This window comes from Muntiacus reevesi, chromosome 20, assembly GCF_963930625.1.
Source record: "Muntiacus reevesi chromosome 20, mMunRee1.1, whole genome shotgun sequence".
In the NCBI taxonomy this organism is placed as follows: domain Eukaryota; kingdom Metazoa; phylum Chordata; class Mammalia; order Artiodactyla; family Cervidae; genus Muntiacus; species Muntiacus reevesi.
In genome coordinates, this window is record NC_089268.1 from 21,765,361 (window position 1) to 21,786,749 (window position 21,389).

Genomic DNA, 21,389 nt, shown 5'->3' on the forward strand with positions numbered 1-21,389 from the left:
GTGCAAGTCGTACTCTCCTTCCCTGTTTTAAATTTCAAACACAAATAAAAATTTTGTAAAGTCCCATAAAATGACAGAATTGAAGCAACTGTTGTACAGTTTATTTGTGTATACAATTATCATGCTACTTTGGCTTATTTTTAGTCTGCTGTTCAAATGTAGGAGCAGATCAGTATACAGGGCAGCATACTGTTCAAATGCAGGGGGATAGAGACACTTGGGGGACTTCCCTGGTGGCTCAGATGATAAAGAACCTGCCTGCAATGCAGGAGATGCAAAGATCCTCTGGAGAAGGAAATTGCAACCCACTCCAGTATTCTTGCCTGGGAAATCCCATGGACAGGGGAACCTGGTGGTCTACCATTCATGAGGTCGCAAGGAGTTGGACGTGACTGAGTGAATAATACACACACAGACACAGCTGGAGTGACCTCAGACAGTTCCAAACCATCAGGAACTTATTCTTGCAACCAGCATGTGTAGCGAAGTCCCTGTGTGCCAGGAGCCAGTATGTGACAGAGTTTTCTGAATTAACTTCTACGCAGAACACAATCTTCATCAAAAGATAAGTAATACAAATATGGTAACTAGGAGCTTAGATTCTATTACTGAAACTTGCCTGTGATCACAGTAATTATATAAAACTTAGACCAACAAAAGAATTTTTTAGGAAGAGCATTTTGTCACTGACATTGTTTGGAATTGCCACTTCACAGTGATCATTTTAGTTTGTTTCATTATTGATCTTAAATTCTCCCCAGACATGTACCACCTTATTGCCTGCACCTGGCGGAACCTCTCCCCACCACCCACCTTTGTGCCCTGGATTCCAGAGTGTCTTGTAAACTTGTCTCACAAGTACAGGAGACTTTGGGGTTAGATGGTCACCTATCCTGCCTCTTCTGTTTTAGCTTGGAGTGGTGCTATTAGAAATACAGATCCAAAGGGCTGGAGAAAGGCCTTGACACTAGCAAACAGAAGTGGAGGAGACTCTCCAGCAAAGGAAGACCACTTGAGTCCCCAGACTCTAAGGCAATGCCCATCTTCTCCAAGGGAAGCTCATCTTCCAGGAGTCCCCTACCTGCTTCTCATCTTGGCTCCATCTGGAAACATCTCCCTGACCCTGAGGAAGGAAGAATGACACAGTTTCTTTCTCAGTACTCTTCTAAGCATCCCCAGGCCACCTGGAGAAAAAAAAGTGTGTGTGTGGCACTGACCTGGAAGTCAGAAGGGAAACCAGCTTCACTCCACTTAACCCTGGAGGAAGGAAGCAGGAAGCTCTGTGTGGGGATGGGCGGTGCCTCCTCTGGGACGGGCTGTCCTGTCCTTCTCCATGACCCTCTCCGCCTTTCTGTCCTGTCTGGGAGTAGTTAGCTGGGAATGAGCCCCTCCTGTGCCCCTCGCATCTGTAGACCCTGCAGCGTGAACCCTGAGACTCCTGCGATTGTGCTGTTGGATGTATAGCATTGGGACCCATGGGGGTACTGTGAATCACGTCTGTCTGCTCACAGAGCAAGATTTAGAAGTGGGCAAAGTGGACTTCTGGATAACTTACTAGTATCATATGTGTATAATCAGATGCCAGGCCTCTTCTTCCAAGCCACGCATCATTCATTTCTTCACCAGATGTTGTTAAAAATCTGCACACCAGACACAACTGCAGACCCTGGAGATAAGTGGTTACAAACGCAGCTGTCCCCGAGGAGCTTCATTCCAGCTGAAAGAGAATGCCTGGCTTTGTGCCCCAAGGGATCCACCCCACACCCTGTAGCGCCTTGTCATCTGGGCGAGCAGGAGATCCCAGCAGGAGATGGTAGGATGGGAGGAAAATGGAACTGGGGATCTACTGCCCTCCCTCCTCACTGGGCTACAGTTTGACAGTGGCTGTATTGCTTCATCCTCAGCCACAGATTCTGGGGAACCCCCTCTTCCACATCCACAGGTCTTGCCAGGCTTCTCTGACACCCCACCCCAACCTCTGACCCTTTCCTGCCCTACAGGAGGTGATCAAGGGCTTCCTGGTGCTGCAAGTCCCCTGTTGACTAAAAGCCTACACCTTTCCAATGAACCTTTGAGAGTGTGGTTTCTTTCCTGGTGTGGCCTTGACTGATACAGTAATACTGACGATAAATAAATAAATAAGTTATCCATCAGATGGGCAAACATGCTATGTAGAAATATAAAAGTAATAAAGAATGTGTGTGTATATGTGTCCATGTGTGTTGATGAGGTGGCATCACACTACTCTTTCTAACATGTTTTCTCAAATCCCCTTTCTGACCCTCGTGCCATCCCTCCCCAGCCTCACTGGCTCAAATCTCATATTACTGGATTTTCCACTGGATCCTCAATTTTTCTTATCTGTATTAACCAAAGCAGATCAGCCTATCACACCTCTGCCCTTCAAATGTGTATCCCAACTTCCCAAGCCAAATGACTTCCTCTAGTCACCATCCTAGTTCCAAGGTGATCCTCCATTATCAACAACCAGGCAAGTCATGAAGTTTATGAGTCAACATGATTTATAATTTAATTTTGTGTGTTTGGGAAGCACAGGCACTTTGTTCCCTGCAGAACTAATTCCAATGCTTGTTCTTGAAACTTCTTGCTGGAAAAACAATACTCAGGGCGTCTTCAAAGAATCTTCCTCTCTTGCCCTGCTTTCTGCAGGCCTTAGACCCTACTACCTGTTGACTGGTGCTTATATATTTCTGTAATTTCTGTTCTATCAGGCATCTAGGTGACCAGTGATAATGAGCCACTTTGGAGGCTGCCATCAAAAAGAGAAGTGGTAGGATGGGGCCATAGGAGGTGCGTTGCTCTCTGATGGAGTTCAGGACACTCTCCCCCCAAATATAGCATCCTGGGGTTTGGAGTTTGAGAGTTTGAGGAAATGGCAGAAGCAGGAAAGTCTCTCTGATCTTCCCCTGCCCTTCCACTCTGAAGCAGATCATAAGACCTTCATGGGAGAGGTGCCCTCTCTCTACCCCAGGGATGCTGAGAAGAATCTGAGCAAAGAGGACTTGCTAAGCTTTCACTATACTTCCTCACTCTCTGTCCTTCTTTAGCCTCCCCCCACTCACCACTCTTTACCAGCCCTACCACAGAAGAAGCACTCAGGTTTAACTGTCTCTTTAGGTCTTCATTTCTTCATAAAGGAGGCATTGTCATGGGAAACGTATTAAATAAATGTGTATACTTTCCTCCTGCTCACCTGCCTTTGTCAGTCCAAGTTTCAGACAGAGCCAGTGACTCTAAGAGGTCGAGGAAAGCTCTCTCCTCTCCTTCACCTCAAAGCCAGGGGTGAGAGCTTGGATGATCCTCATGGGGAGAAAGTTTAATAAGCCCACGAGGTTCAATAATGGGGACTCTCAGGCCTTCTCATCAGAATCTCAGGGTAGAGTCCAGAATCATCAACAAACTCTCTAGGTGACTGTTGTGCAAATTACACTCTAAGAAGTACCGTCCTAGAGACCACCTGCCATGTTCCACCACAAAGGACTTCACAGGGGCCCTTATCTACCCCCCTGGCAAGTCACCTTATTTTTCCTTCCCCTCCCCCCATTTTTTTCAGACATCATCAAAGCAAGAGACTCACCGCTCCCTCCTTTAACTAGTGATTCTTTCCTATGGGTAGGAATCACACGTAAACAGGGTCAGCCGAATGGCCAAGCTCAAGGCATCTGGTTTGAACAGAAGCAGGGCTGAATTAAACAAGAAGATGCTTACTCTTGGAAGAAAAGTTATGACCAATCTAGACATATCATAAAGCAGAGACATTACTTTATCAACAAAGGTCTGTCTAGCCAAAGCTCTGGTTTTTCCAGTAGTCATGTATGGATGTGAGAGTTGGACTGTAAAGAAAGCTGAGCACAGAAGAATTGATGCTTTCGAACTGTGGTGTTGGAGAAGACTCTTGAGAGTCCCTTGGACTGCAAGGAGATCCAACCAGTCCATCCTAAAGGAGATCAGTCCTGGGTGTTCATTGGAAGGACTGATGTTGAAGCTGAAACTCCAATACTTTGGCCACCTGATACGAAGAATTAACTCACTGGAAAAGATCCTGATGCTGGGAAAGATTGAAGGCAGGAGAAGAAGGGGATGACAGAGGATGAGAAGGTTGGATGGCATCACCAAATCAGTGGACATGAGTTTGAGTAAACTCTGGGAGTTGGTGATGGACAGGGAGGCCTGGCGTGCTGCAGTCCATGGGGTCGCAAAGAGTCGGACACGACTGAGCGACTGAACTGAACTGAACTGACTGAACCGAGGGCTGAGCTGGGGCTTGAACCCAGGTGGGTTCAAAAGTGTTGGAGGGGAACTTCAGGAAATGTGAAGGCACCCCACTGCCTGTGAGCTGGCAGTGGCACAAAGTAACTAGGCAACCAAACTGGTGTACCTGGGGGTTTCCACTAAAATCCCTGTGTGCAAATTAAACAAATGAGGGGAAAGAGTGAATCAATAAAAGTTCATTGTTTCTCAGACTCAATGAAAGTAGTTTTCTGTTTATTTCCTTTTCATACAATCATAGTTCACTTCAGTTATTTTTAGTAGCTTCCCTTTGAACTCATTGTTTTAAAACTCATAAGAAACTTGCATCAGAGGTTGAATATATTGTGAGGATAAGAAATGGGTGCTGTGCTTAGTAGCTCCGTTGCGTCCGACTCTTTGTGACCCCATGGACTGTAGCCCGCCATGCTCCTCCATCCATGGGGATTCTCCATGCAAGAATACTGGAGTGGGTTGCCATGCCCTCCTCCAGAGGATCTTCCTAACCTGGGGCTCAAACCCAGGTCTCATGCATTGCAGGCAGACTCTTTACCATCTGAGCCACCAGAGAAGCCCAAAAATACTAGAGTGGGTAGCCTATCCCTTCTCCAGGGGATCTTCTGGACCCAGGAATCAAACCAGGGTCTCCTGCATTGCAGGCAGATTCTTTACCAGCTGAGCTACAAGAGAACCACGCAAGGAATGGGGGAACTCCATTAATTCATTTTCTTGGTAAACAAAGGTCAAAAATTGGAAAATTGCAGTATTGGGAAATCATAAAGCATGCAGTTAGTCCACTTGTTCTTTAAGAAATAGGGATAGATAATGGAACTGAATCCTCTTTGGACGAATGAAGATTTCCAGATACTTCCAGATATTCAGAAGGGTGTTTGCAATTCAATACTCCAGAGAGAAGAATTTAACACACCAGATTGGTAATAAAACCCTCACCGTAACTTGCTGTTTTATGATTTGTAATTATTTCTGCTCCTGTGAGCCTCATTTTGATTCATTACTCACTGTATTAAAGATTTTTAATTTGGCCACTTACTATTTTGCACATGAATATTTTTCTTCAAATCTTTGGTGTGAGAAATTTAGTTTGTGACCATGACATTTAAAAAAGATAGTTTGGGTAGGGTTTGTTTTTTAAAAGTAAAGTGTTAGTCGCTCAGTCATGTCTGACTCTTTGTGACTCCATAGACAGTAGCCTGCCAGGCTCCTCTGTCCATGGAATTCTCCAGACAAGAATACTGGAGTAGATTGCCATTCCCTTCTCCAGGGGATCTTCCTGAGCCAGGGATCAAACCCAAGTCTCCTGCATTAGCCGGCAGATTCTTTACCATCTGAGTCACCAGGGAAGCCCTCACCTTTATTGTTCTCTTTGCCTTTGGGTTTCCCAGCCTCTTCCTGCCTTAGCTGGTTGACCACACACAAAGACACCAATCTCACATTTCCACGTTCACAGCCCTTTCCATGGAGACTCAGATTCAAGTTGTTCTAAAAATGGAGAGCAACTTGCTCAAAAGTCGCACATCTAAAGCCTCCGAGGGGGCATGCCCTCCACCTGAGTGTTTGCTCTGCACAGCAAGTGACTTCCTACTTTGCAAACAAACTTCCTGCTTTGCAAACAAATGTTTCAAATTTTGGATTTTTAAAATTCCAAAGAACTCTCCAAGTCACCATATTTTGACCACTTACAGAGCATAAACGGGGGCTTCTTAGGTGGCTCAGTAGTAAAGAATCTGCCTGCAATGCAGGAGACACAGGTTTGATCCCTGGAGAGAGAAGATTCCCTGAAGAAGGAAATGGCAATCTGCTCCAGTATTCTTGCCTGGAGAATTCAATGGCCAGAGGAGCCTTGTGGCCTACGGTCCATGGAATTTCAGAGTCAGGCACAACTGGGCAGGCACAGCAGCATAGGGCAACATCACCCAGAACACCAGGAATGCTTGGCTTTGATTTTCTTACACTATGGAAATATTTAAAAGTTAAAGAAGCAGTATAGCAAAGAAGACAAGAGATTTCAATCATTCCTCCTCCCAAGAATTTTCAAATCAGCAGCTTAAGATCCACCTAAGTACTGTTGCCTAAGTTCCTGGCTTCACACCGCGAGATTCTCCTCTGTAAAGTGCTGAAGATTGGCAGCTTTAACACACCCTAGGTACTTGCTTGAAATGCAAACTCTTTTCTGTGCAGAGTCCTAACCACTGGACTGCCAGGGAATTCCCTAAAAATGCAACATTTTGAGCCCACTCCAGACCTGCAGAATCGAAAACTCTGGGGGTAGACCCAGACATCAGTGTTTAAACAAATGTTCAGGGGGTGATTCTGAGGCACAAGGAAGCTTAACAACCACTGAGATATAAAATCAGTATTTTACCACAGTGCTTCTCAGTTTGCGAAAGTCCTGGTGTCTGGTCTCCAGGCCCAGGCCAATAGAATCAGAAGCTGTGACTAAATTTAGAGAAACACTGGCAGGTAGATAGCTGCTGGGTTAGTGAACAGAAAGTCTCTCCTCACTCTAAAGTGACATACAATTTGCTGTTTAGTTGTTTTAGTCGTGTTTGACTCTTTTGTGACCCCACAGACAGTAGCCCATCAAGGCCCTCTGTCCATGAGATCTCCCAGGCGAGAATACTGGAGTGCGTTGTCATTTCCTTCTCTGGGGATCTTCCCAACCCAGAGATGACACTCATCTCCTGCATTGGCAGGCAGATTGTTTACCACTGAGCCACCTGGGAAGCCTGACATACAATTGTCTTCAGCTAAAACCCTGAATCATTAGGGCTTCTGCCCACCCTCCCACTTCACCTCTCTCCATCTCTTTCTTCTCTTCTCCCTCTCCCCTCTCTGACCCTGCTCGGTGCTCTGCCAGCACTGTGTTCCCCAGCCTCTGCCTAGAACTGTCTTCTTCCACTATTTTCACTGGTCTAATGCCCATTGTCTTTCAAGGCCCAAGTCAAGGTCATTCCAGGCAAGAATCTGCTTTATTTTAACTCCTTCTAGTTGTTTGTACACCTCTGCCTCTCACTTGCCTCCATCAAGGCATTTCCTGAACTGCATTAAAAAGATTTGTGAGCTCTTCTTCTATCCTTTGATTCTCCTAGTCCCCACCCTCATGGAAAGGAAGGGCCTTGTTTGTCTCCTGCTGTGTGCTGCGCACATAACTCACTGTAGGCTGATGCTCAATTCCTGTTTGTTAATAATGACTCCCCAGGTGGCACATTATTAGAATCGCTATAAAATGTTGAGAACATGGGCTGTGGTACCTGACGACCTTGGTTTACATCCTTGTTCTACCACTTACTGGCTAAGTTTGGACAAATTACTTAATCTCTTTTCCTCAGAGGTTGGTGTTGATGAAACTTTTGTTGTTATTTTTTTACTGAAATATAGTTGATATATAACGTTATGCTACTTTCTGTTGTATAGCAAAGAGTTTCAGTTATACATATATTTACACACATATATATATATACATTCTTTTTTAAAATATGCTTTTCCATTATAGCTTATCATAGGATATTGAATATAGTCTTCTGTGCTATGCAGTGGGAGCTTGTTTATTTGTTGCTATTTTTAATTGCTCTCTCTTGCTGAGAATCCACTCTGTCACAGGGTCTAGGCTGAGTGCCTTTTAAAAAACTGTGTGCATGACGTTTAATTTTCACAATAAGCTAGGAGCTGGTTAGCTACTCCCACTCGAGAAAGGGAGGCTTGGAAAGGTTAATCAACTTGCCAAGTCTCATTTAAAAATGACATGGATTGGTGGTCAAAGACATTGAAGAATCTGGAGCAGATCCAAATCTTAAACCCAGCTCTTGCTTCTATAATATATCATGCTGAGACAAGCTGCCAAGACATAAACACACAAATTGTTAAAAATGACAGTGTGAAGGATGCTACGAAATGGTACAGGATTCTCTTCCAAACCTGGAGCCCACGAAAGGGCTACAAATTCAGCAGGAAGGATATTGCATCAAAGATGAGCCCAGATGACAAAATCATTAAACTCCCCACTGGGGTGCACAGAATGTAGGGGTGCCCAGTGTAGCATGCATGCATGTGTGCTCTCAGATGTGTCTGACTCTTTGCGACCCCGTGGACTGTAGCCCACCAGACTTCTCTGTCCGTGGGATTCTCCAGGCAAGAATACTGGAGTGGGTTGCCATGCCCTCCTCCAGGGGATCTTCCTGACTCAAGGATGGAAAGCATCTCTTGCATCTCCCGAACTGGCAGGCAGATTCTTAACCACCGCACCACTTACCCAGTGTAGACACTTTTCTAAACACAGGTTGCCAGATGTTTCATATATCTTGTTATTGATGCATAACAAAATGTTCATCAGACTTCGGAGGAACCATCTAAAGTGCTGGTTAAAAACTGTGGATTCCCAGTTCAGCTCTACTTCCTGCCTCCAGCCCCAGAATCCTACTTGACGTCATAGATCTAGGTAGAGCCTGGCAATCTGCATATTGACCAACACTCCAGCCATCCCTCAACCATACTTGGACAAACCATACTATCTATGGCTCATATTTTACATGCCATTTCCTGCTCTTTTGTACTAATATTTTACATGCATTATTACAAAAACCTAATGTAGAGATTTAAAGGAATGACATTTTTCAACATAAATAGCATTTCCTATGTTTTCTCTTCATAGCCCCAGGGAGGAGATAGAATATTGTCACCACCCAGAATTGCGTGAGATTCTGGCTCCACCTTCTGAGACTCATCCCTGCTGTTTGAGCTCCTGGGAGACAAGACCTTGAGTGGATTTGGTACTGACTCAGTGATAAGGCTGATTCTTCTGGGCTGCCCCTGGTTCTCCTTCAAACAACTCAGCAAATCCATCTCTGTGACTTCAAAAGACCTGCAGGTGCAGCTGGGGAAATTTTACGTAATGCCAGCTGCATAGTGAAGTGGCAAAACCTTAGCAAAATATTAGCCCTGCTCCACCATGGCAACGCCACATCAGGTGCATGAAAATTCAGCGTCATTCATGACACATTCAGACATTCTCCCTGCGGGAAAACTTAAATTTGACATGAAATCCAAGTTGTCATTCCTTTCTGCTTTTAAACAGAGACTGAACACTCAAATAGGAAGTGCTCAGGATTCTAATTTCCATCTTGAAGAAAAGTGAAATTTTGTTAGCAGTCTAAATGTGAGTTGTTTCACTTTAAAAATGATATTCAAATATAATTTTTGCATTTTAAAAATTTAAATACATATCTAAATAAAAATCTACTAATACCATTTATCCCCAAACAGTAAAGTCATTTACTGTTTACTGTTACTTAAGCTCAGGTAAAAGTTCACTAAAGTGTCTGCTAAATGACTCTTTGACATTCCCAACTCTTTATAATTTAGTGAAAAACCCAATGTGCCAGGAACTGGGCTGGGGGTGAGGAACACAAAGATGAATGAGCAAGTATCTCTATGTTCTAGGAAAGAAGTATATGGGAACAATTACTGAGAATACAAATACGAAAGGCACCATAAGGGAGGGTTGCAAAGATGCCTGGAAGACAAGTCATCTCATGGATGGAGAGACATGTAAAAAGGAAGTAATCTGGTGGCATTTCAGAGAGACTTTAGATGATCAGTGGGGGCTTCCCAGGTGGCGCTAGTGGTACAGAATCTGCCTGTCAAGGCAGGAAACACAAGAGACGCAGGTTCGATTCCTGGGTTGGGAAGATCACCTCGAGTAGGAAATGGAAACCCACTCCAGTATTCTTGCCTAGAGTATTCCGTGGACTGAGAAGCCTGGCAGGCTACAGTCCATGGGGTCACAAAGAGTCGAACATGACTGAGTGAGCACTTGGATGATCAATAGTTTACTTAACAGAGAAGGGAGAAAAAAGAACTCTGGACAGAGAGATGAATTTCAGCAGGGAGGTGATGGAGATGGAGAAGGGAAGGTGGTCCAGATCGTGGCCATTGCGAAGTGGCAGGAACAGTAGGTGAAAGGAACCTGCAAAGAAAACCGAGTAGTTAGAAAGCTAGGAGACTATGGACCCCAGAAGGCAGGATGAGAGCACAGAGGGTGGTGGTCCACAAGGTCACGTGCTGTAGACAAGGGAGTGAGATGGGCTTGGGGTCGTGGAGGTCACAGAGAGTCTTGGCAAGACATTTGCTAAGGTGTCCTGGGGGTCAGGGAGATGAGGCGACAGAACAGAGTAATTTCCTGGGTGAGTAGTTGATGATGACACAGGATGTGAACATCAACAATCCTTTCTTGCATTTCACGGTGAGGAGGAAAGGAAGAGGAAGAGTAGCTGCGTGGTCAGCAAAGGTTGTTTTGCCATGAGATGGTCCTACACAGATTTAAATGACAGTGGGGAGAGCCAATCAGAGGAGAGTGTAGTGAAGTAGTGATGCCATTGGGAGGATGAGTGTGTGTGTGCGTTCAGTCCTGTCTGACTCTTTGTGACCCCATGGACTGTAGCTCACCAGGCTCCTCTGTCTATGGGATTCTTCAGGCAAGAATACTGGAGTGGGTTGCCATTTCCTTCTCCAGGGGATCGTCCCGATCCAGGGATCAAACCCTCATCTCCTGCGTTTCCTGCCTTAGCAGGCAAGTTCTTTACCACTGTGCCATCTGAGAAGCCTATTAGGAAATGAGATGGAGTTAAAGCTGAGCTCTGGATGCAACAAAGGGCTGTCTCTTCCTTGGAGGCAGGAAAAGAATGAGAAGAGATGGGTGTGGAAGGAGGAACTTTTGTGGAGCTGGGGTTGGGAGGCAATTTCCTCTGAGACGGCAGAGTTGTCTCCTGAGAGTGAGTTGTATGTCCCCATTTGTGTGTGTGTGTGTGTGTGTGTGTGTGTACTTGGCCGTGTTGGTGCTTGGAGACCTGAGGACACTGGAGTCACCAGAAAAATGTGTCTGGGTATCATAATAGCATCTCTGGCAGCACAAGGGCTCAGGTTCCTCTTTTGATCTTTCTGGATTTGGATCACCCAGTTCCCTGACGGCTTTGTACTCTCACTAAAAGGCATGAGTGTATGTGTCGGCATACAGGTATGAATACACCAGACGGGCTTGAACTTCCTCACAGGCAGAACTTCTGCTTTCTCTTGGTTCCTAGTGGAGTTCACGCAGGTGGCCTATGCTCCATATATGCTCCATAAAGAACTTGGTTCATGTAAAATCTTTCCACTCATTTCACTGACTCCAAAGGGGTATGACAACTGTCATCCTAGGAGGACCCTGCTCTGGGAACAGGGAATGGGGACAGGGAACTAAAATTGGGTGAGCATTTTTATTATGAAAGTATGTTTTGGTAAATAAAGTAGAAATTTTGCCTGGTCTGAACAATGACTGGGTGTATGTAGTGATACTGAAAGAGAACTTTAAAAAAGAAGCAAGTTTTATTATGGTTGGAGGGGGGAGATTGGGGGAAGAGGTAACTAGGGAGTTTGGGATGGACAAGTACACAGTGCTATATTTTAAATGGATAACCAAAAAAAATAAAATAAAATGAATAACCAACAAGGACCCACTGTACAGCACAGGGAACACTGCTCCGTGTTATGTGGCAGCCTGGATGGGAGGGAGGTTTGGGGGAGAATGGATACATGTATATGATGGCTGAGTCCCTTTGTTCTCCACCTGAAACCATCACAACACTGTTAATCGGCTATACTCCAATATAAAAGAGAAAGTTTTTAAAAAAGAAGTAAGTTTTATGCTTTATTACCTATCTCCTCTCCACTAACACACACACACACATATATACACATACATACACATACACATACATGCACACACACATATACACACATATATACAAACACATACACACATACACAAACATATACACGCATATATACATATACAAGTACATACACATACACATATATACACACACACATATACACATATACACACTCATATATACAAGCCTATCTGCATATGCAGCTGTGTGTGCCCCCACACAACCCAAGTCTGCAATCCTTCTGCTTCTTCAAAGGCTGACAGAGGGACTATTCTGCGATGGGGCAGGCGGACAGAAGAAAGGGTTAAGTAAGGCTCTCGAGCAATGCTTCCACTTGTCCTTTGAGGAGTAACAAAGAGAGGAAGCACAGCCTCTGTGGAAGGAAATTCCCAGGCCCTACTTCGGACATTCGCGACCTGCCCTGTGAACCCCTGAGGAGTGTCTGATAATAAACACTTGCAAACAAAACAATCCATAAAGACGTTTTTTACTAACATTTGCACATTTTTCACCAAAGGACTAGAACACCTTTTCCTGGATCTGTGGGCCCAGAGGTGGCCTGGCCATCCACCTGCTGACAAAGCCCAGCCCTCTCATCCAGGCTCAGGGCTGGCGTTTCTCTGTGCAGGTCCCCCGGGATGTCCGATCATGCTGGACCCCATCCTGACAGGCTGCTGCTGAGATGCAGACAGTCGACCCCACAGGGCAGGTATGAACCCCTGCTTGCAAATCTGAGACCCACTCTTCCTCTTCCGTGGCAATTCCAGATGCAGCCCTGAGTGTGGCAGCCTTGACCTTCCCCGGGGTGGGGAGAGATTGACAAAGGCCTGAAAACTCTGCTGGCATAGTGTGTCCATTTAGTAACAAACGCGGATTCTTCCTCTGCAAGGGCAAAATAGCCAAACCAAAACAAAACAAAAGCAAAAACACAAACCCTCCAACAACAAAAACTCCTGGAGACTTGATGGCAAATATTCTTACAAGGGGGCTACTCAGGTGGCATGATGGTAAAGAATCTGCTTGCTAATGCCCGAGACGTGGCTTCCACCCCTGGGTGGGGAAGATCCCCTGGAGGAGGAAATGGGAACCGGCCTCAGTATTCTTTGCCTGGAGAATTCCATGCACAGAGGAGCCTGGTGGGCTACAGCTCATGGGGTGGCAAAAGGGTTGGACATGACTCAGCAACTAAACAACAACAAATTGTATGTCACGTTAGAGAGAGGAAAGACTTTCCACTTTACAATAGTTTCTTGGAGAGAGCTTAAAGCACATTAGGACCAAAATGCAAAACTTTAAGTGGAAGTCTAGTTTGGGTCAGTTTATTTGTAATACTGCATGTTAGTTCCCCTCAAACTAATAAGATGTAAGGTTTGTTGCATCCATTTCGGAGATAAATCAAGAATCAGAAACTAATCTAGAATAATAGGAAAGATCTAGGTGACTCAGGTGTCAGATTCCTTTTCGTGTGTGTGTGTGTGTGTGTGTGTGTGTGTGTGTTGGGTTGTGTGTATAGGCACCTATGCTTTAATATATATATATAAAACACGCTTTAAAACCACTTCATTAATTGCAATCTAACCCAGAGTTAGCCCCATTTCTGGGCTAGACCAGAGTCCACTTCACGACAAGGATGAGGATTGAGGAGATCCACAGTCACAGATAGAAAGCTTAACCTTTGTTTCTGAAATGCCATCAGTGGTCTCTGAGATATTTTTAGATCAAATAATCATACACTTCTCCTCATTTGAATGTGCCCAGAGCTGCCGGGGCGACCCGCACGGTGACCCCGGCCTGGAGGACCACATAGACTTAAGGAATGAGAGGTTCCAGATTTCACGGGGGGTGGGTCACCCGGAGCCCTGCACTCAGGCCCTTCACTGCCCTTTGTACTGTAACAATGCGCGGAAGCGCAGGCTTGTTAGAGGAAATTCCCAGGGCCTTAGTTTGGACATTAGACAGTTGCTTTGCTACGCTGGGCTGTTGATGTGCATCTAAAAATAAACATGCTGCTCTGCATGGATTTCTCTGATTTTTGTCCTGCATAGTTGATTATATTTCAAAAGGATCTTTTTTTAAAATTGTTTTCAAGAAACCTAGGTAAACCTGGAGAAAAAAATATACTGTAGTTTTGTTTTGATTTGACAAAACACATCATCCGTTGATGTTCGCTTCTGTTGAAAGAACGACAGTTTCTTTTCCCTGAGATTTCAAAGCAAAGACTGCGAGAACAAAAAGCATGCAAAGCTGCTGCCTAAGTGACTGCAGAAAGACGTGAGGGATAAAAATGACAAGACCAGAAAGTTCTTCTGAGTCCTGGAAGGGTGAAGTTTGAGCAAAACATCCCAAGAGCAGTGGATGCTGTGTACAGGTCCCTCTCCGCCTAAGCTAAATTCTCCTTTTTATGAAAGCCCCCAGGTCCTGAGCTGGCAGAGAGGCTGTTATCATGGGGCTCACTTAGCAGAAAAGGAAAGGTGGGTGGAAAACAATGGTTGATGAACTCCGAGCAGGCAGCCAGCTGCAGCCAGCTCTCCTCTTCCCCCCAAAGGGAAATGCTTCACTCACAATCCCTGCAATTTAGAAGATGGCATTACTTTATTTTGCATTTCTTTAAATTAGGTTTCTGGCATAGAGAGTGGACTTGTGGACACACAGTAATGGGAAAGAGGGTGGGATGAATTGAGAATAGCGTTACCATGTGTAGAATAGATAGCTCGTGGGAGCTCAGCTGGGGCTGTGTGATGACTTAGGGGGGCGGGAGGGAGGCTCAAATGGGACGGGATACATTAATATTCATACTGTCAGCTGATTCGCCTTGTTGTATGGCAGAAACCAACACAATGTTGTAAAGCAATTATCCTCCAATTAAAAATGAAAAAATTTTTAAAAATTAGATTTGTGGATGATAAAGAATACATAGTCATGTTGTGCTTTTGTTTTATAGATAGAGCAGAAATCAAAGACAAAGATTTGAGTCTTGCTATTACTTGCCTGATCCCAGTGCAGCTGAAAATATCCCTAAATGTGGCAATCTATAACACAAGGAGTAACCCACAAACTTGAAGAGTAACTCAAGAAGAGTGGTTTGGAGTGAACTTTTCCCATCTCATTGTTCTCGTTTCTTTTTTTCTTTTTTCCTGGAAGTCCAACCTTTTGATTGCTCCTGCAAAGACCCTATTTAAAAAGCATCACAGGTGGGTAGGGCTAGCTAGTCAAAAGGCAGCCTCAGGCACTCGGTAGCCTGATAATTTTTTTTTTTAATACCTTTATTTGGTGGCTTGGACTTGAACCCTGACATCACAAGGCTCTCAGTCGATTTGAGCGGGAACGACCTTGAGCTCATCACCCACACTCCACCCAGCGCGGGCATCCCTTTGGGAACATCCCGGCCATGCTTCCAGGGTCCTGGAATACTGCCCAGAACAGGGTGTTCACCCTGCCACGAGGCAGCTCACCCAGCTTAGACAATACTGATGGTGGGTAAATCATTCTGTACATTGAGCTAAGATTTTTTGCCTTATAATTTCCACTCACGTTGACCTCTTTTTCCACACACAACCATCTTTAAATATTTGAAGGCAGCCTTCATGAGCTACGGGGCTTCCCCGGTGACTCAGATGGTAAAGAATCTGCCTGCAGTGCAGGAGACCTGGGTTCGATCCCTGGGTCTAGAAGATCCCTTGGAGAAGGGAATGGCAACCCACTCCAGTGTTCTTCCCTGGAGAATTCCATGGACAGAGGAGCCTGGAGGGCTACACTCAGTGGGGTTGCAAAGAGATGGATGAAACTAAGTAGCTTCACTTTAACTTTCGTGGACTACAGGGGTCACTTCTTACTTCAGCTATCCCCTGGTTCCTTCAACTATTCTGCACATGACATTTTTATCATTTTCACCATCTTGGTTAGCTTCCTCTTTTCAGATCTGATGTATTTTTTGAGGCAACATATTCGGTACTTTATAAATAACTAATCTTCTTTACAACCTTGCTTGGTAAATATTATCTGCACTTTCAGAAACAAATCTAAGACTAGAGATATAACTACTTATTAAAGGAAGTGACAGATGGAGGATTCAGAAGTGGGTCTGCCTCTTTCTAAACCCACTCTATGCCTCTGATGAAAAAAAAAATGTTGATCAGGTACAGGCAAGCTTGATCTCAGACACATCCTGAGACCCATGACAGATCATTAGAAACCTTTCATGCAGGCGAACCTCTTTTTTCTGTTGCTCCAAGGTGTGCTTACTGATAGAAATTAATGCTAACTTAAGAGGCTATAGGAAATGACTGACAGAAAACACTTTGCCTGCTAGGAGGCAATTATTGGCAAGGTGATTGTGTAGGAAATGTTGAGGCAAAGAGATGTTCAAGGAATAGGAATCGAGAAGGAACTCAGGATGTCTGGAAGGCATTTCATTTGGAAGCTTCACACAATGATGGAGAAGGAAGAGAAGGCTCAGATAGGGGAAGGGTGGTCCCTTGCAAAAGCCTAAGGAGTCTGCTGCAGCCTAAGCCTAGTGGTTGTGTCTGGAGAACAAATAGAAAGTATTGTGTATGCGCTCCATGCAGGTACAAAGCTTGGGGACAAAGGATACCGTGGCTGGCTCCCAACCTCTGATTCGAGGTGAAATGAACACAAATTAGAAAAAAAACCCAATGTAATCAGGAAGGGAGTCCTTGCAGCCGTGCCGCACACAGTCGGGGTCAGGGATGTCTTCTTTGTTCTGTGTCTTGTAGGTTCCTGGATTTTTCACGCACTACTTGGTGGAGCTACTTCCTTCCCTTCTCCTGGCTGCTTTCCAAAAGCAGAGATTGCCTGAGGATGCCACTGCCTCCCTCCTCAACTGCCCTCCTTCAAACCAGCTCTCCACCCAACAGCGAATGCCAAGCGGACTCCTCAAAGCTGCAGGGCGCTGCTCCCTGGAAGCCACTGCCTCACTGGGTCCCAAGGAAGGTGCCAAGGACAGTGTAATGGCTAAGCCCTGCGCATATGAAATGACTCCCTTAAGATCTCCTCTTTGCCAGTCTGACCCAGAGAACAACCGAGCCCTGCCTTTCAAGTCCTCTGTGACATGACAGACCTGAGTGCACTGGGTCCCTGGATAGTATCTTCTCTGTTCGCTCATGAAGACAGGGGCCTCTTTTCCCTATTGCTCTCTGTCTTGTTCACCAGTTGAGAAAATCCAGGTCCACAAGATGGATGTGGCCCCACTCAAGGTCACTTGGCAAGGGAGTTGCAGGTATTGGACTGAATCAGATGCTGAAACACAGCCCAACTTTCTTTCTACTAAATCACTCTGCCTTCGAACTCCTGCCGTTTTTACTTGGATGTGCCAGCTTTGGTTAGAGATGAGGTTTTCAGTTTTCCTTTGGGCTTTTTAAGAAGCAGCAAGATCAAGGAGAATAAAAAACCACATCCTCTCTATGGGCAAGTCCTGCATAGAGGCAGGACTCACATCTCTGTCTTCGGCCATCATATTCCTTGAGTATTACACTGGAACTGGTGTGGAAAAGGTGTTCGATACATATTTGCTGAAAAATGAGTGAGTCTCTGTCTAGGAGTGGTGGAGAATGGGGGACATTGATAGAGAAACACCTCCTGGGAGAAGGTGTGAATGTGAAATTAAAAAAAAGATTCAAAAAGGTATGGCACATGAGAGGTACTCAAAATATGTGGTGAAGAAAAGAATCCAGCAAGTTTCATAAAGGAGAGTGTGGGAAAATGTTATAGAGATTGGCAATCTCCTTGGAAAACTACAAACTCAAGATCTCAGTCTGAAGATATGGGGTTCTTGGGACAATGTATCCATTCATGGGTCCATCCATTCATTCATTCATGAATTCAAAAACACTGAGGACAAGCTATGTACTTGGCATTGGTTCAAGGATTATGCATTCAGAAATCAATGACCAGTAACTCCTCAAGGATGAAACTAAACCTAGCAACCATCATTTAATGTACTAAGGGTTATGGCAGAAGCATTTTGCTAAGTGCCATAAATCGCAGACTTGAGGCGCACTTAGTATAAGGTGGACTGGATGAGGCAGGTGGAGAAACAATCAGCCTGCAGTGGTTAGTTGGGTGGAAAAGATGAATGAAGTTCTTGGGGACAGAGAGAACAGCACACCTAGACACTGGCAGGCAGCAGAGCTCTCACGCATTTGGAAAGTACTGGATACAGCTGGAAAGTCAGGAGTGAGGGGTGAGGCTGGCAGGATGATAGCAATCAGACTTTAAGCGGGGGCTTCACAAACTTTAGTGCATGTGAACTACACAGCGAACTGGTTAGAATGCAGATTCAGTCAATCTGGGAGGGGATGGAAAACTGGACTCTCTAACAAGCTGCCCTTGGAGCTTGTCCTGAGGCAGCCGGTCCCTGGACAACCTCATAGGAGGCAAGGCTATAAGCAGTGGGGCGCAATAGAACTATTTCACTGAAAAGTGACATTCTCAGAATTGCATTTTCCTAAGAACCCTGTAGCAGAGTATGGAGAACAGAATGGAGGGAGGCTGTGGCTGGGGTGAAACACAGAAGTGGCAAGAAATTTTCAGCATCTGAAAGAAATAAAGTTCAGGAAAGAAAAAAGCAGTAAAGGAAAGAACTGTCAATGTTCAAACAAACAGGTGTAAATTGACTGATATTTTATGGACTCACTATAAAACATTTCTCCTAGAGAAAGAGTTGCTTATGAGGACAAAAATGAAACAATAAAAACATAAGAGGCAAAAAAATAAATCATAGAAACATGCTGTGTGTAGTGTTATTTGAATAAGACTTGACTGACTGGCCCCCGCCAACCCAGACCCCCCACTTTGGGTCTCAGTGGACGCATCATCTCAAGTTCCAGTAAGAACTGAAAAAGCAACCAGCTAAAGGGAGCAAGGCTTCCCAGGTGGCTCAGTGGTAAAGAATCAGTCTGCTGATGCAGGAGACAAGAGTTCGATCCCGGGGTTGGGAAGATCCTCTAGAGAGGGAAATGGCAACCCACTCCAGTATTCTTGCCTGGGAAATCCCATGGATAGAGGAGCCCGGCAGGCTACCGTCCATGGGGTGGCAAAGAGTTGGACATGATTTAGTAACTAAACAACAACAAGGGAAACAAGATCCTGTAGACGGTAATCACAAGAGAGCAAATAAAATTAGCCTTCTCAGCCATCACTTGAGAGGCACTTGCATCTAGCTTCAGGAAGCTTCAGGAAGAACAATTGATTCACAGCAAGTTCTGGAAAATAACATGGCAGTCCACCAGATCCTGAACACAGTGCTTGTTCATTTCTCATAACTCAAAGGCACTCCAAATTAGAAACACCTATTTATATTTCTGTCAGAAAATCCCCTAGGACATCTTTAACTGAAAGGAACAAAACTCAGAAAGAACTTTTAAAAAAAAAAGAAAAATCTAAGGAGGGGCCTGTCTTACTGAAAAGGAAAGGCAGGTGGTAAACATTTTTACTTTATACTGAAGCCTCCAAATGCAACTTCTCATGAGATTTCCCTCCAAAGGGAAGAAGACCCAGCTTCGTGTTCTAGGTATTCTGCTGGGTGGCATTCTTTATCCAAAGATGCACAAATTCCAAATCCCCAAAGGTCTTCTCCCCTCTCACTCTTTCCCCCCCACATTCCTGTAAATGAATCAGCCTCAACCAGATACACAGGTTGAAAACACAGAGCCTACGAGAAAAGCCATGTGAACACACAATTCAGAACAGCCTGGTTCACAGTCAACAAGACAAAAGAAAACTCCTTACAGGAACCCACCTTTCTCTTCTGTGCTTTGCAGGCTTCTGAAATTTAATCCTGTATTGGGAGGCCCCAAAGAACCACTTTGGGAAGGTGGAAGTGAAGGGCCTCTGGTTCAGTAGCAGCCGTGGGAGGGTGGGGTTTTCCCAGGACCAGACTCCAGCTCCTCGGGCTCACGGGGACCTCAGGGAGCAGAGGTGAACTGCCGTCTAGTGTCCGCTGCAGGAAGAAGCCGGCGGACTCAGCGTGGCTGGAGGTGGGGGCGGAGGCTGGGGGAAGGGAAGTTATACAGGAGCCCGTGTTAAATCTCTTCACGATTTCCTGTATTGGGTGCTGCTTGCTTCTCTCCAGGCTCCCTGGAGGAAATAAGGCATTTAAACGTGTCCTTTGGCCACTGGCAAGAAGAGAATAAACATGCTAAGAATCGTGGCAATGAGAATTTGCAGGACTGGTGGGCCAGCTAGCTTAACCTTGCACCAAGTGCTTTCTTCCTGAAGTTTCTCCAAGTGTTTAACTCTGCAAAAGTCAAGAACGTCCTCATCCTCTTGTAGGGAGCTGAAGAATTTTCTGGCTGTACTCCAGATGCCTGGTGTGGGGCCATTGGTCAGAGGCAGGCGGGAACAGGCCTGGGAAGGGTTGGTTTGCCAGTGAGGGACAGACCCTCTTAGCTCTGACCCTGGAAAGGCTGATGACAGTCTGTGTCTAATTCTGGAACACTTCCTCAAACTCTCTGGTCATGTTCCCCTAGGGTTTAAAGAATTCTCTGAGGGCTAATATCTACAGATTGCTAGAAACAGGACTCCTTTCTACATAGCTGGTGGAGTTCAGAGCAAAATGAAAATGTGAGGCCACTCCTTCAAAAATTAAGGATTTTGAAATGTGGAAACTTCCCTGGTGGTCCAGTGGTTAAGACTCTGCTTTCACTGCAGGGGGTACAGGTTCAATCTGGTTGGGGAACTAAAATGTTATGTGGCAGGTCCAAAATAATAAAAAATTGAGGAAATTAAAAAAAAAGAATTTTGAGAAGGTAACAGCAGACTTTAAACCAAGTGTGAGACCCGAGTAGGGAGTTGTTTGCGGCTTGTGTAGGTAGTATCTCCATGAAGCCCATCTACCTTAGAGTCACTGATCGCAAGTTCATGTACTCTATACACAATGAAGCCAAACAAACTGAAACACTGACTTCAGAGCAGAGAAAGGTTTATTGCAGGGCCATGCGAGGAAAACGAGGGGTGTACACCCCCCAAATCCCACATTCCCCTAAGGGTTTCAGCAAAGCATTTCTAAAGGCTGGGTGAGGATTGAAGGAAGTGTGATGACTGGAGAATAGTCCTCTGGCTGGTGATGAGGAAGCAGGACGGGGTCACAGGAGTTAACATTATCCTTAGGTGCCGGAAGGTCCCAGGGCTAGTGCTCACGATCAACAAGTAGTTAATTTCCTCTATTTGGTGGTGGTTTTTAACATCTGAAAAACTCAGGATATATGTATGAAATACAATTATCTGGGTAGTCTGGAGAGGAACTAAAGCAGAGGATGTAGGGGAGGGGTTCTCCTCGGAAAGATCCCATAGTGTCCAGCTGGAAGGTTGGAACCGTGGGCGTGTTGGGTCTAATAAGCTCTGTCATCAGGAGTTTGGACTCTGGCTATTTCATTC

General features: G+C 45.1%; 1 protein-coding gene across 1 annotated transcript in view; it reads right to left on the reverse strand.

Annotated features, from left to right (window-relative positions):
* ADGRF5 (adhesion G protein-coupled receptor F5) overlaps positions 1-20,223 on the reverse strand; it is a 109,593-nt gene extending 89,370 nt beyond the window's left edge. The window contains exon 1 of the mRNA XM_065912113.1: positions 19,753-20,223. The gene's annotated coding sequence lies outside the window, so the exon portion shown is untranslated. The remainder of the gene's footprint in view (positions 1-19,752) is intronic.
* Positions 20,224-21,389: the final 1,166 nt, after the last annotated feature.